We start from the raw sequence: 10,372 nt of genomic DNA, 5'->3' as shown, positions 1-10,372 counted from the left end.
CTCAACATGAGATTTTGTTCATGTTGTATTAGGGAATGGAGAATTAGTCTTAGTTGAGTTGTGTTAGTTTCTTAAGCTCGGGTAGACTCCGAGATACAAGTTTGAGAATATGTGATGCATTCATTCTCAAAACAGATGAGATTAGTTATGCTAAAAAAATGGATTTGAAGACTTCTGAAAATATAAACCGTGCGATCTTTGAAAAAAACACCTCGTGACTGAGTGCAAATCTTTTCTTGATTTATTTATCAATTATAAACACCAAAGTTATGTTCAATGTTTCATGTGCTTTAAATTATTGCAATTTGATTACTGAGCTTAATTTGAATATGATTTGATTCGTATTGAATCAGTTTTATCTTTGAAATAAATAACTCACGAAATTATGTTTTCAGCCACTAAAATGAGTTTCAGGTTGGGCAATGTGTACTCAGTTTTCCTGACTTTGTTCTTTGAACCTGTCCTGGTGGGGGCAGATTCCTATTCGTGATTTTGCAGGTTTAGTTAATGCTCGAAGTTGAATAAGAGATCGCGAATGCGAAAAGGAATATGCTAGCTGAATTACGTATATAAGGTTGTAATAGTTTTTGTATGATTATTCTTTAGTTAAATATGAAGAGTTATTGAAGATTATGGATTAATTCCTTGTGGGTTAAGAGCTAAGTTTGATCAATGCTAATAAGTAATTCTAGTTAACAGCTCGTTAAGAATGGGCTGTTATACTGACTCTGAGTGAACAACAAAATTCTTCAAACTTTTCAAGAACCAGGAACTTTTTCCAAAATTCCATAAATCAATGACTACCTCTACAATTTATACAATAGGAGTATCATTTTTTAATTCATCATTTTCACCCCACACACAAAAAATATCTTTTGTATATACTAAAACAACCGTGTATTTTCTTCCCCCCTTGTTCCTGCTCACCTTCTACAAATTCGTACCGCAAATTTCTCAAATTTCCACTTTCCTCACGATTTTCCCAATTGGATTCCTGCAAATTTAATCCTTGGAATGGTCTTTAACAAACGGGTATCTCAATTTCAGCAAATCCTCCAAAAATGGTAAATTTTCTCATCTAGGTGACTGAATTTGTGGTTTTTTGGATGTAAATTTGCCTGTTTTGATCTGAATCCGTTGAAATTCGAATTGGGTTCAAGTTGTAGGGAGAGCAGCAAAATGTAGAGGAAAGGTTATTTATGCTTCATGTTTCATCGTTTGGTATTGGAGCTCCGGAAGCTTTTGGTGGTTAAGGTTAATAATTGCGAAAATTGGGATAATCTGGAGAATGGATAACAAACCCAAAGTTTTTTAAAGTCATTTTCAAATAGCGATGATTGTTGCATTGGTTGAAAGGATGCTGGAGAATGGAGAAGGAGGCTGGAGTGAAGGAATGGTTGGAGTAAAGGCTGTCTTTGTTGAAAAAGGAAAAGAATGTCTTTGAAAATGGAGGAGGATACCAAATTACGTTAACTGGTTTCTTTAAGCTTTTTGTTCAAAAAGAAAATTAAAGAAAAAATTGAAGAGTTGAGCTCCGATGACTTAAACTTGGGTTAAGTGGCCATATTCTTAACCTTAGGTCCCAATTGGTGACAAAAAAAAGTTGAGTTCCTGATTGGTGATTTTTGGCAAAACTCAGACCCCGATTATGGGGTTAACTCAATTATATTTAGGACTAATAATTTAATGATAAGGGTTCTTTAGAGGAATAGCGTAGGATACGAAGTACATTGTTTTTGGGTTGCGGATTTTACATAATCAAAATTTAAGGCCCTTTATAGTTCACCTTATTTTAGGACCTTGTTATTTATTTTAGATTTAATCAGATCAGAAAAAAATAAGTTCAAATCAGATCATATCAGAAAAAATAAGTTTAGATCAAATTATTATTATTATTATTATTATTATTATTATTATTATTATTATTATTATTATATAAAGTCAGCTCCTGAGGGCTTTTAAGTAAATTAACTTTTCGTGTCCCCTTTTGAAAAGACTAAAACACCCTCTCCCCTTTAACTTTCAAACCCTTCGCGTAAAACCCCATTCACCTGTACGCCGCTTCACTCTCATCTTTCTCTCTCCTCCCTTCGCTCAATGATCTTCGGTTCTCTCTCATCTTCGATCTCATCCTCAGGTAATTCATTCAATCAATTCCTTTTTTATTTTTTTTTATTTTGCATTAATTTTGTTGTTTCTTCGGATTTGGTCTGTTTTTGCGACTCCGACCTTACAATCTAGGGATTCTAATTGCTATTTTGTTTTCGTTTTTGCATTTTCACTAATTGAAAGTGTTTTTATAACGAGGTTTTGCTTTTGATTAGGTCTTAGAAATTTGATTTGGATTTCGCAATCGATTTTTTTGACATTGTGTGATTGAATATTGATTTTTTTTAGGCTTAACATGAAGACGGCCCATGATTTGTTGGAGGTAATGAAGAAATACACTAACTTGAATTTGGATTTCGCAATCCCTCTTCGTCGAAGGTGGCGTCTTGGGTGGCTTGGATTCCCCGCATTCTTCTACTCCTCGCCAAGGTTTCTTTCTTTACCCTCTTTTAATTTTTTGGTTGTTCATAATAATTGGGTTAATTTTTTTTTTTGGGAAATTAATCAATGAACATCAAATCCTCAAATGCCTAAAGAACCCTAAATTCCTAGCTCCGACCCAATTCTGGGGCTAAATTAAAAACCCTCCCAAAATCCGCTATCTAACGATTTCAATGGCATCGTCGGAGATTGTGGTCCCAGGTTCTAATTCTATATCAAAATTTAAGACCTGTTTTCCCTTTGAAATTTTTAGTGGGAAATTTAGGGATTGGATTTAAAGATGGAAGTGGGTTTTATAGGGTTTCTAGGAATTTTTTACATTGGAGGATATAGATTCAAATTTGGGGGGAAATTGAAATTTCCGTAATAATAATCGAATTTAGGGGTTTAGGAAAGGGGATTCGATTATAGAATTAATAATCAGAACATATTGAAGGTCTATAATGGAGGAGAGAGATAACAATGGTGGGTGGAGTTCAACATTTTTGTTCAAATTTTCATTTTTTTCCAATTGATTCTGGAGATTTTTGTTGATTGATGTGTTTTTTCCGATTTTTGTTTGAATTTCTTAACAGGCTCAAAGCATAAGGATTACAGGCGTATCAAAAGCTCCTTGACAATGTGGGCAAAGCTCTGTGAGTTTAATTATTTTTTTTCAATATTTCTAGGTTTTTTTTAATTTATTTTTGCTTGATTTCTGTAATTTTAAATTGGATATTTTCTATGTTTTACAGTGAGCATCCAGTTGTAGATTTTAATCAAGTGGAAAATCATGCTCATCAGTTTAAGGGGAGTAGTTCTAGGTATTTCCTGACTCTCAATCTTGAATTTCGTATTTCTAGGTTCCATATCTTTTTTTTTGAGCTTTGAATATGTATTTTGAAGAAAATATTATGTGACTTTGTTTGTTGTTGAATTAAAACCGATACAATTTGAATATGTGTGTCAAATTCTCGATTCCTTGCTTTAGAATATGTGTGTCAAATTCGCGATTCCTTATAGCTTGCTCTATGTTTTCTCTGGGTCTGAAGAGATGAATCAAGGTGGTAGTGATGGTGGGTGGTTTGGTGGTGATGGGAAGAAGGAAGGGAGTAGTTCAAGTAGCGGTGGGAGCGAAGCGAATTTAATTTTGTCTCTCAAAATTATGGATGTTTGGCCATTTTTTTCCCTGCTAAACTGGTAGGATTTTATGTTATCATCTCAATCTTATTTCTATACCTGATTCCTTTCTAGGTCTAATTCTGCCAAAATTTCTTGAGACATTATTCAGCTTTAGGGTTTCTTTTGTCTATTTTAATGTTTTTGTTTTGTTTTGTGTCTCTTGATATCAGATAATAATTTATCTCAAATTTGATTTTAAGTATGTTTTTCCTTAAGTTTTTTAAGAGAGAAATGCATACTTGGAATGGGGTTGATATTGATGCTGCTTAACTCCCATTTCTAATTTGATCTGGTCTTTTGGTTCTTGAAATTCTCCAGTGTTATGCTTGAACTCACATGTCTTTTTGTATTGTCTTATGTGAATTTTTCTTTCTGAAACTTTAGGTAATATTATTTCTCTGATATGCTCTACTGCTATACTCAGTCGAGATTGTATTTATCTTTTTTAGATGACCACGAGGCTGGTGGAAGTGAATTGGGTACCTGGCATGCTAGATTGACTTCTAATTCATCTCAATTGCCGATTTTGGCTATTCAAATGACATGTTTGAAAATATATATTATGTGGTATCTCACTGTGCTTCATAATTATGAGTCAAGAGTTAAGACAGTAACGGGAGAAAACTGCTTAATCCTGTTCATTCATGAGATGCTAATCGGATAAATTAATGTACTTATCCCTTTACAATCGGATAAATTAAAATCTAAATAATACCGATAGATGTTTGCTAAATAAAGGTAGACGTTTGCTGACTCTGAAGGAAATAATGCCCTTGGTCCAAGTATGCATTCAATGTTAAGTCTAATAAATGCGGTTCAGTATTAATTAACAAGTTAATAATTCAGTGAGATCAAGTGAGCTGAATGCCTAGCTAGAGGCCGCTTCAGTTCAAGTAGAATTAATGATATTAATCCACAGCTTACTCTTGATTGAACCCGTAGGGTCACACAAATAGTACGTAAACGGATCAAGTATTTAATGGCATTAAATACTCCATCTATGGATATTCGGAATCGACGGATCTTGGTTTCAGTGGGAGCTGAGATCGTCACAGGCAAGAAATGAATACTCCGGAAACGATGATATTGCCGGAAACGGAAATATGGATCGTATCGGAAATATAAATATTATCCAAGTCGTAGTTGTTGCCGGAAACGGAAACATGGTACGTATCGGAAAATATTATCGGAAATGGAAATATTGCCGGAATCGGAAATATTGCCGGAAACGGAAATATTGTCAGAATCGGAAATATTATCGGAATCGGAAAATAGTTCCGGAAACGGAAATATTAAATATTTTATCGAAACGGAAATTAATTCCGGAATCGGAAATATTAAATATTGTTCGTATCGGAAATGAATTCCGGAATCGAGAATTTAATCGGAAGCGCATCGTACGAATTAGCATCGGACGAGGCCTGCCAGACGAAGGCCCAGCACGAAGCCGGGCCATCGCCCAGCAAGCCAAGCGCAACAACCACACGCCAAGCATGCGACCAGGCCCAGCGCAAAAGCCAGGCCCAGCCGAAGCTTGGGCGCGCGCGCGGGGCTGCGATGAGTGGGCTGGCGCTGTGCGTGGGCCGCAAGGCCTGCGTGCGGTGCTAGCGTATTACTCGAAGTGTGTTACTCGAATCCTAAGGCTACCGGGATTCGTCATATGATTAAATCTAATCCTAAAAGATTTAGTTTATTTAATTAGAGTCCTAGTAGGATTATAATTAAATAAATTAGTATCCTAATAGGATTCCAAATCCTTTTCCATAACTCTATAAATAGGTGCCTAGGGTCACATATTTACAACGAGTTTTTAAGTATTCAAAGTGAGTTTTTGAGAGAAAAATTCAGTCACCCATTTGCCTAAAAGTGCCGAAAATAATAGTACCTTAAGGGCGATTCTAGTTGGTCAATCTTAAGGCGGATCCGGACGTGCTGTGGACTATCTACGGAGGGACGACACTTGGAGTCCTAAAGACTTGTTCTTGTTCGGTTCGGGCGCAGCTAGGGAAGGCACGCAACAAAGACTATGCATCTAAACTATGCTAAATGATTATGTGTAAATAATATGTATTCCTGACTTAATGGTTGTTTCCGCATGATTTATGAATTGTCATATGTATCATAACCTAACAGTGGTATCACGAGCCTCTTATTATTTTCATAATCTAAATTGCATGAACATGGTTAAATATTACAAATTTGCAAGAATTAAAAGGGGTGATTAATTTTCGTAATTGTTAATTAATTGCAAATTGCGTTTATTTAATTATACGTACGCAGTTTTTCGGCAGTTTCTTCGTTACTCATCCAAATCGAGTGATTTTTGTGTCAATTCCGCATGTAAAAGGCATTCTAAAATTTTGACAAAAATAATCTTTTTCTGTAGAACCCAGAATTCTCAAATTCGAAGCCTAACTATGACTTTTCGAAGGTTTTAGTTTTTCGAATGCAAAATTACGTAAATTTAAGATGTTAAATTAAATATTTGCGATTCTTGTTGATAAATCTTGAATTTTTGATTGACCTACTGTATATGTTTAACAAGTTTGAATGCCTAGCCTTGTTAATTATGCAATCTAATTTGTAATTATGATTAATTTGTTGAAAATTAGAATAATTTAGAATTAATTTGATTTTCATAATTAATTATAATTTAATTAGATACCTATGATTAAAAACCACCATAAAAATTGTAAATTTATGATAAATTTTAAATTTTTATGACCTAGACTTGAATCCATGTTAATCGGAAATCAATTGAATAATAAATTTTCGATTTTTTCGCCCTAAAATTATGAAATTAATATTATTTATTAATTTGTCATTAATTTTAAATATAAATTTTTTAAATTTTATGCGATTCGTTCATATAACTTGCACGCACAAAGCAATGGACGCTACGTGTTACCCTTAAGGGGTGTTGTATAGTGCGGGCATGTGACGACGAGCAAGGGAGCTCGTCGCCCATGCGGCACGAAAGCAATGAGCAAGGCCATGGTGCACGAGCACAAGGCAGCAGCCCTGCCTTGTGTCGTGGGCTATGAGCAATGGACGAATGGGCGAGGGCGAATGCAAGGCACAGCAGTCGCGTGTGGGAAGCAAGCGAGCTGCGCCACAACGCGCACTGCCTCGCGCAAGCGCGCGCAACCTCGCGCGCAGCGAGCGCAAGCTCGCGTGCCACGAGTGCTGCGCCCAGCGTCGATGCCTCGCGCAGCGAGCGCTGGCTCGCACAAAGCAACCGCTGGCCAGCGAGCGCTGGCTCGCATCAAGCGAGCGCTGGCGAGCGCGCACAGCGAGCGCTGGCGAGCGTGCGCAGCGAGCGCTGGCTCGCATCAAGCGAGCGCTGGCGAGCGAACGCAGCTAGCGATGGCTCGTGTGCATCGAGCGCTGGCGCGCGCGCAGCGAGCACCAGCTCGCGTGATGCATTGCGAAGGACAGCAGCAGCAGCTATGCGGCGCAGCGCATGGGCTGCGCGCATATGGCCAGCAAAGGCTGTTTGCGTGCGGCCCATGGGCGTGCAATGCGTAGGGTGTTTGCGTTACGATTAGATCGTTTTGAATGTTTAATTTGAAAATTTCAGTTCACGTAATTTTAATTAATTTTAAAATTAATAATTTAAATTATTTTCTTGGATTTTAATTTTGAATATTGTAATTATAATAAATGTTATTTATTCTAATTATTTTACTAAAATTAAAATCATGAATTAATTTAAATAACGACTGAAATTAAATTAAACTTTTTGGATTCAATTATAAATTTATATGAGCTTTAAATTTTAATTAAAATTGTATGTTTCCGGTTAGACTAGAAATACATTTTTATGTTTAAAATTAGTAAAGCATATGAATTTATTGGTTTAAGTGGGAGCGCTTTTTAATCATAAACTCTTGATTAGGTCTACAAATCCTTAAGGTTAAAACAACTTGATTAGAATTAATAAGGACTGAATAATTGGTAGATTATTGGTGCCCTTGATTAATTGCTGCAAATGTTTACGTGATGCATAATGTGTTTTACTAACCAGCTATGTGGGCCATTCATGATAATGAATGGGTGAATGGTATATATTGTATATGTACTGTTTTGCAGGTTATGAAGTGACTAGTATGGCCCAAATAGGATAGAAAATATGGTCTGCGTACCATTAATTTGAATGTAATTGGTCTAAAGTACCAAAGTTGTTTTTCAATTCAAATATGGTATGCGTACCATCAAATAGTTGTAATTAGTTTTAATTATAGCTTATCCTATTTGAAGAAAATGGTGCCTCCCACGGCGATTTTCAAGACGGACTTTGAAGTTAAAGCTTCAAGATGAAGTCGGGCCATACTAGATCACATTTATCTTATGCATGCTTTAAGTTATTTATTGCTTTAAATATGTCTTAATTATGCATGAGATTGTGGCTTGATTATGTTGCATGATTAAGGATTTTAGTTCACTTAAAATCTAACCAACATAGTAAGAGCCTCAAGTTCCAAACTTAAAAATTGAGTTATAAGGTGCCATGCCAGAATATACACTTGCTTGGATATCCTTTACATCAATCTAGTAATAGTTTTCGCTCAGCGAGGTGTTACTTATTGGTCCTAAAGGGGCAAGGTACACAAATAATTGTGAGTACATGTTAATTTTGGTGAAACTCAACGATATAAGTAAGGAGTCCTTTTATGTCGTGGCAAAATCGATAGGTTTACCTAATAAGTTCTTAGACGTACCTATCAACCAAGAATAGTTTCTAGACTATTAGCAAAAGGCTTTTGCTTACCTAAAATGTTTTAGAATTGAGTCGACAAACTGTGCTTAATTCTTCAATGGTTTTAGGGTCTTGGAATCATTTTATTCAAACCTGCCGGAACACATAATTCGAATAAAATGCTAATGACTTGTTTAAATTGCATGATTGCTTTCATTTTCAAGTTATTATTCATGATAAATGTTTAGACTTTGCATGCTTCAATGTATGTTTTAATTATTGTTTATAATTAAATATCTTGCACTGCAATAAATCCTTTTAGAAAGGTAACAGTAAATTTCCTCGATTGGTAGTGAATCAAAGAACGATTCACGGAAATGAGAGAAAGTGAGCAATTTAAAATGTACGTTTCTTATAGCGACTTTTATGGTTGTTTTCGAACATCAAAATCGAATGGCAAACTAATTGGTGCTTGTGAATTCAAAATACAATGTAGTTTTGAGATCATAAAGCATTGAGCTTAAAACGCTCAGCTTTACCAATGGTTAACAACCTAATATCTTTGTCCATTTAATTCTCGAATGAGTCTAGTCCCTAGACATTCGAATAGATCGATGCTTAGAGAACTTTAGAAGCTTCTGGTAAGATCATCTAGTTGAAACAGAATGTTCAACATAAATTAAATGGAAAGAACCTTGTTGGTGACATTGGACATGTCTAACAAAGTATAAAAGTCAACACTAAAGAATTCAATTCTTAAGACTATAAGAAAGGGTACAAGAAATAGGAAAACAAAGGAACAAATGAAAGGAATTTACGATTCCGGTTCTACCTATAAGTTTATGTTTAAAGAAAAGTGACCTAGCAATCAAACTTCCTAGGTATCATATACCGCTTGAGGTTCTTACTTCGGTAATAACTCAAACAATGGAAGCTAGGCTACACTAATGACCTACAAGTGGGAAATGAAGCATGGCAATGCTACATTAGTTGTAGGGTCATCCAGTTTGTTTTAAGACCTTTCAAAGGCTGGAACTAAATGGCTATTTTGTTCCATTAATCAGCATACCTAAATTTCTGCTTCAAACACAGAAAGACTCACATTCAGAAGAACAAAAACAATGCTTGTTTGTTTGTTTATTTGAATGAAATGGTCATTTACGGGATGAGTCAATATGCTTGATTAAAACAAACAAATCTTTAACAATGAAACTTTACTAGGTTCAAATCAATCTCTTGATTTGAGTTCCACTAATCTTTGGCATTGTTGCTTAGACCATATCAACAAGTTAACATTCATAAGCTCTATTTTGATGGACTTTTGAAAGTTGATTGATTTCTAGATCATTTTAAGACAGGCTAGTCTTACTTGTTAAAAGTAACAAAAGATATGAACTATTGTTAGAACGCCTAGACAATAGAGTTCAAAGCTAAAGAAAGGTTTTATGACTTTATTATTTCACACATATTTGAGTGAATATAGGTTTTTTTACTCAATGTGATATAAGTTTGAATCTGTTTGGCTAGTTCAAAGATTCAGAAGTATAAAATCCACTTGGCAAGAAATCATAAAGATCTAGGTTAGATCATGTTGATGATTACTTGAGACCAAATATGATCATCAATGATTATGTGTTGTAATTTCACAATCTAGGTCCATAAGATATAGCATATCTTAGTTGGAATAATCAAAGTCAATTAGTACTTGATTCGATTAATGATGAATCATAAGGACTTTTCCTATAATTTCTAAAACAAAATGCTCAACTACCACCAAACTAAACCAAATTCGTCAAAGCTATTGAAAAGTAATTTCAGAATAACTTTTCATAAAATATATCTAGAGAGTTGCAAAACTCAGTGGGAGCTTAGTGTTTGTCATTCGACAAACTAAGGCCCAAGTATAGATATATGTTTCATTGTGATTTATTCAAATGAGACACAAGGGTATTGTTTCTACCA

At 35.1% G+C, this 10,372-nt stretch overlaps 1 long non-coding RNA gene across 2 annotated transcripts; it reads left to right on the top strand.

The window, feature by feature from the left end:
• The first annotated feature begins 726 nt into the window (after positions 1-726).
• On the top strand, positions 727-5,889 carry LOC130462843 (uncharacterized). 2 transcript variants are annotated; one of them, XR_008923669.1, is made up of 5 exons: positions 727-2,137; positions 2,398-2,538; positions 3,126-3,185; positions 3,285-3,353; positions 4,161-5,889. It is a non-coding gene; the product is annotated as an uncharacterized lncRNA (long non-coding RNA). The 2 variants fall into 2 exon arrangements; XR_008923668.1 differs by lacking the exon at positions 4,161-5,889 and having other exon boundaries at positions 3,285-3,573.
• The last annotated feature ends 4,483 nt before the right edge of the window (positions 5,890-10,372 follow it).

This window comes from Spinacia oleracea, chromosome 6 (genome assembly GCF_020520425.1).
Source record: "Spinacia oleracea cultivar Varoflay chromosome 6, BTI_SOV_V1, whole genome shotgun sequence".
In the NCBI taxonomy this organism is placed as follows: domain Eukaryota; kingdom Viridiplantae; phylum Streptophyta; class Magnoliopsida; order Caryophyllales; family Amaranthaceae; genus Spinacia; species Spinacia oleracea.
The sequence above is the reverse complement of the archived record's forward strand: the minus strand, read 5'-3'. Positions and strand labels throughout refer to the sequence as shown.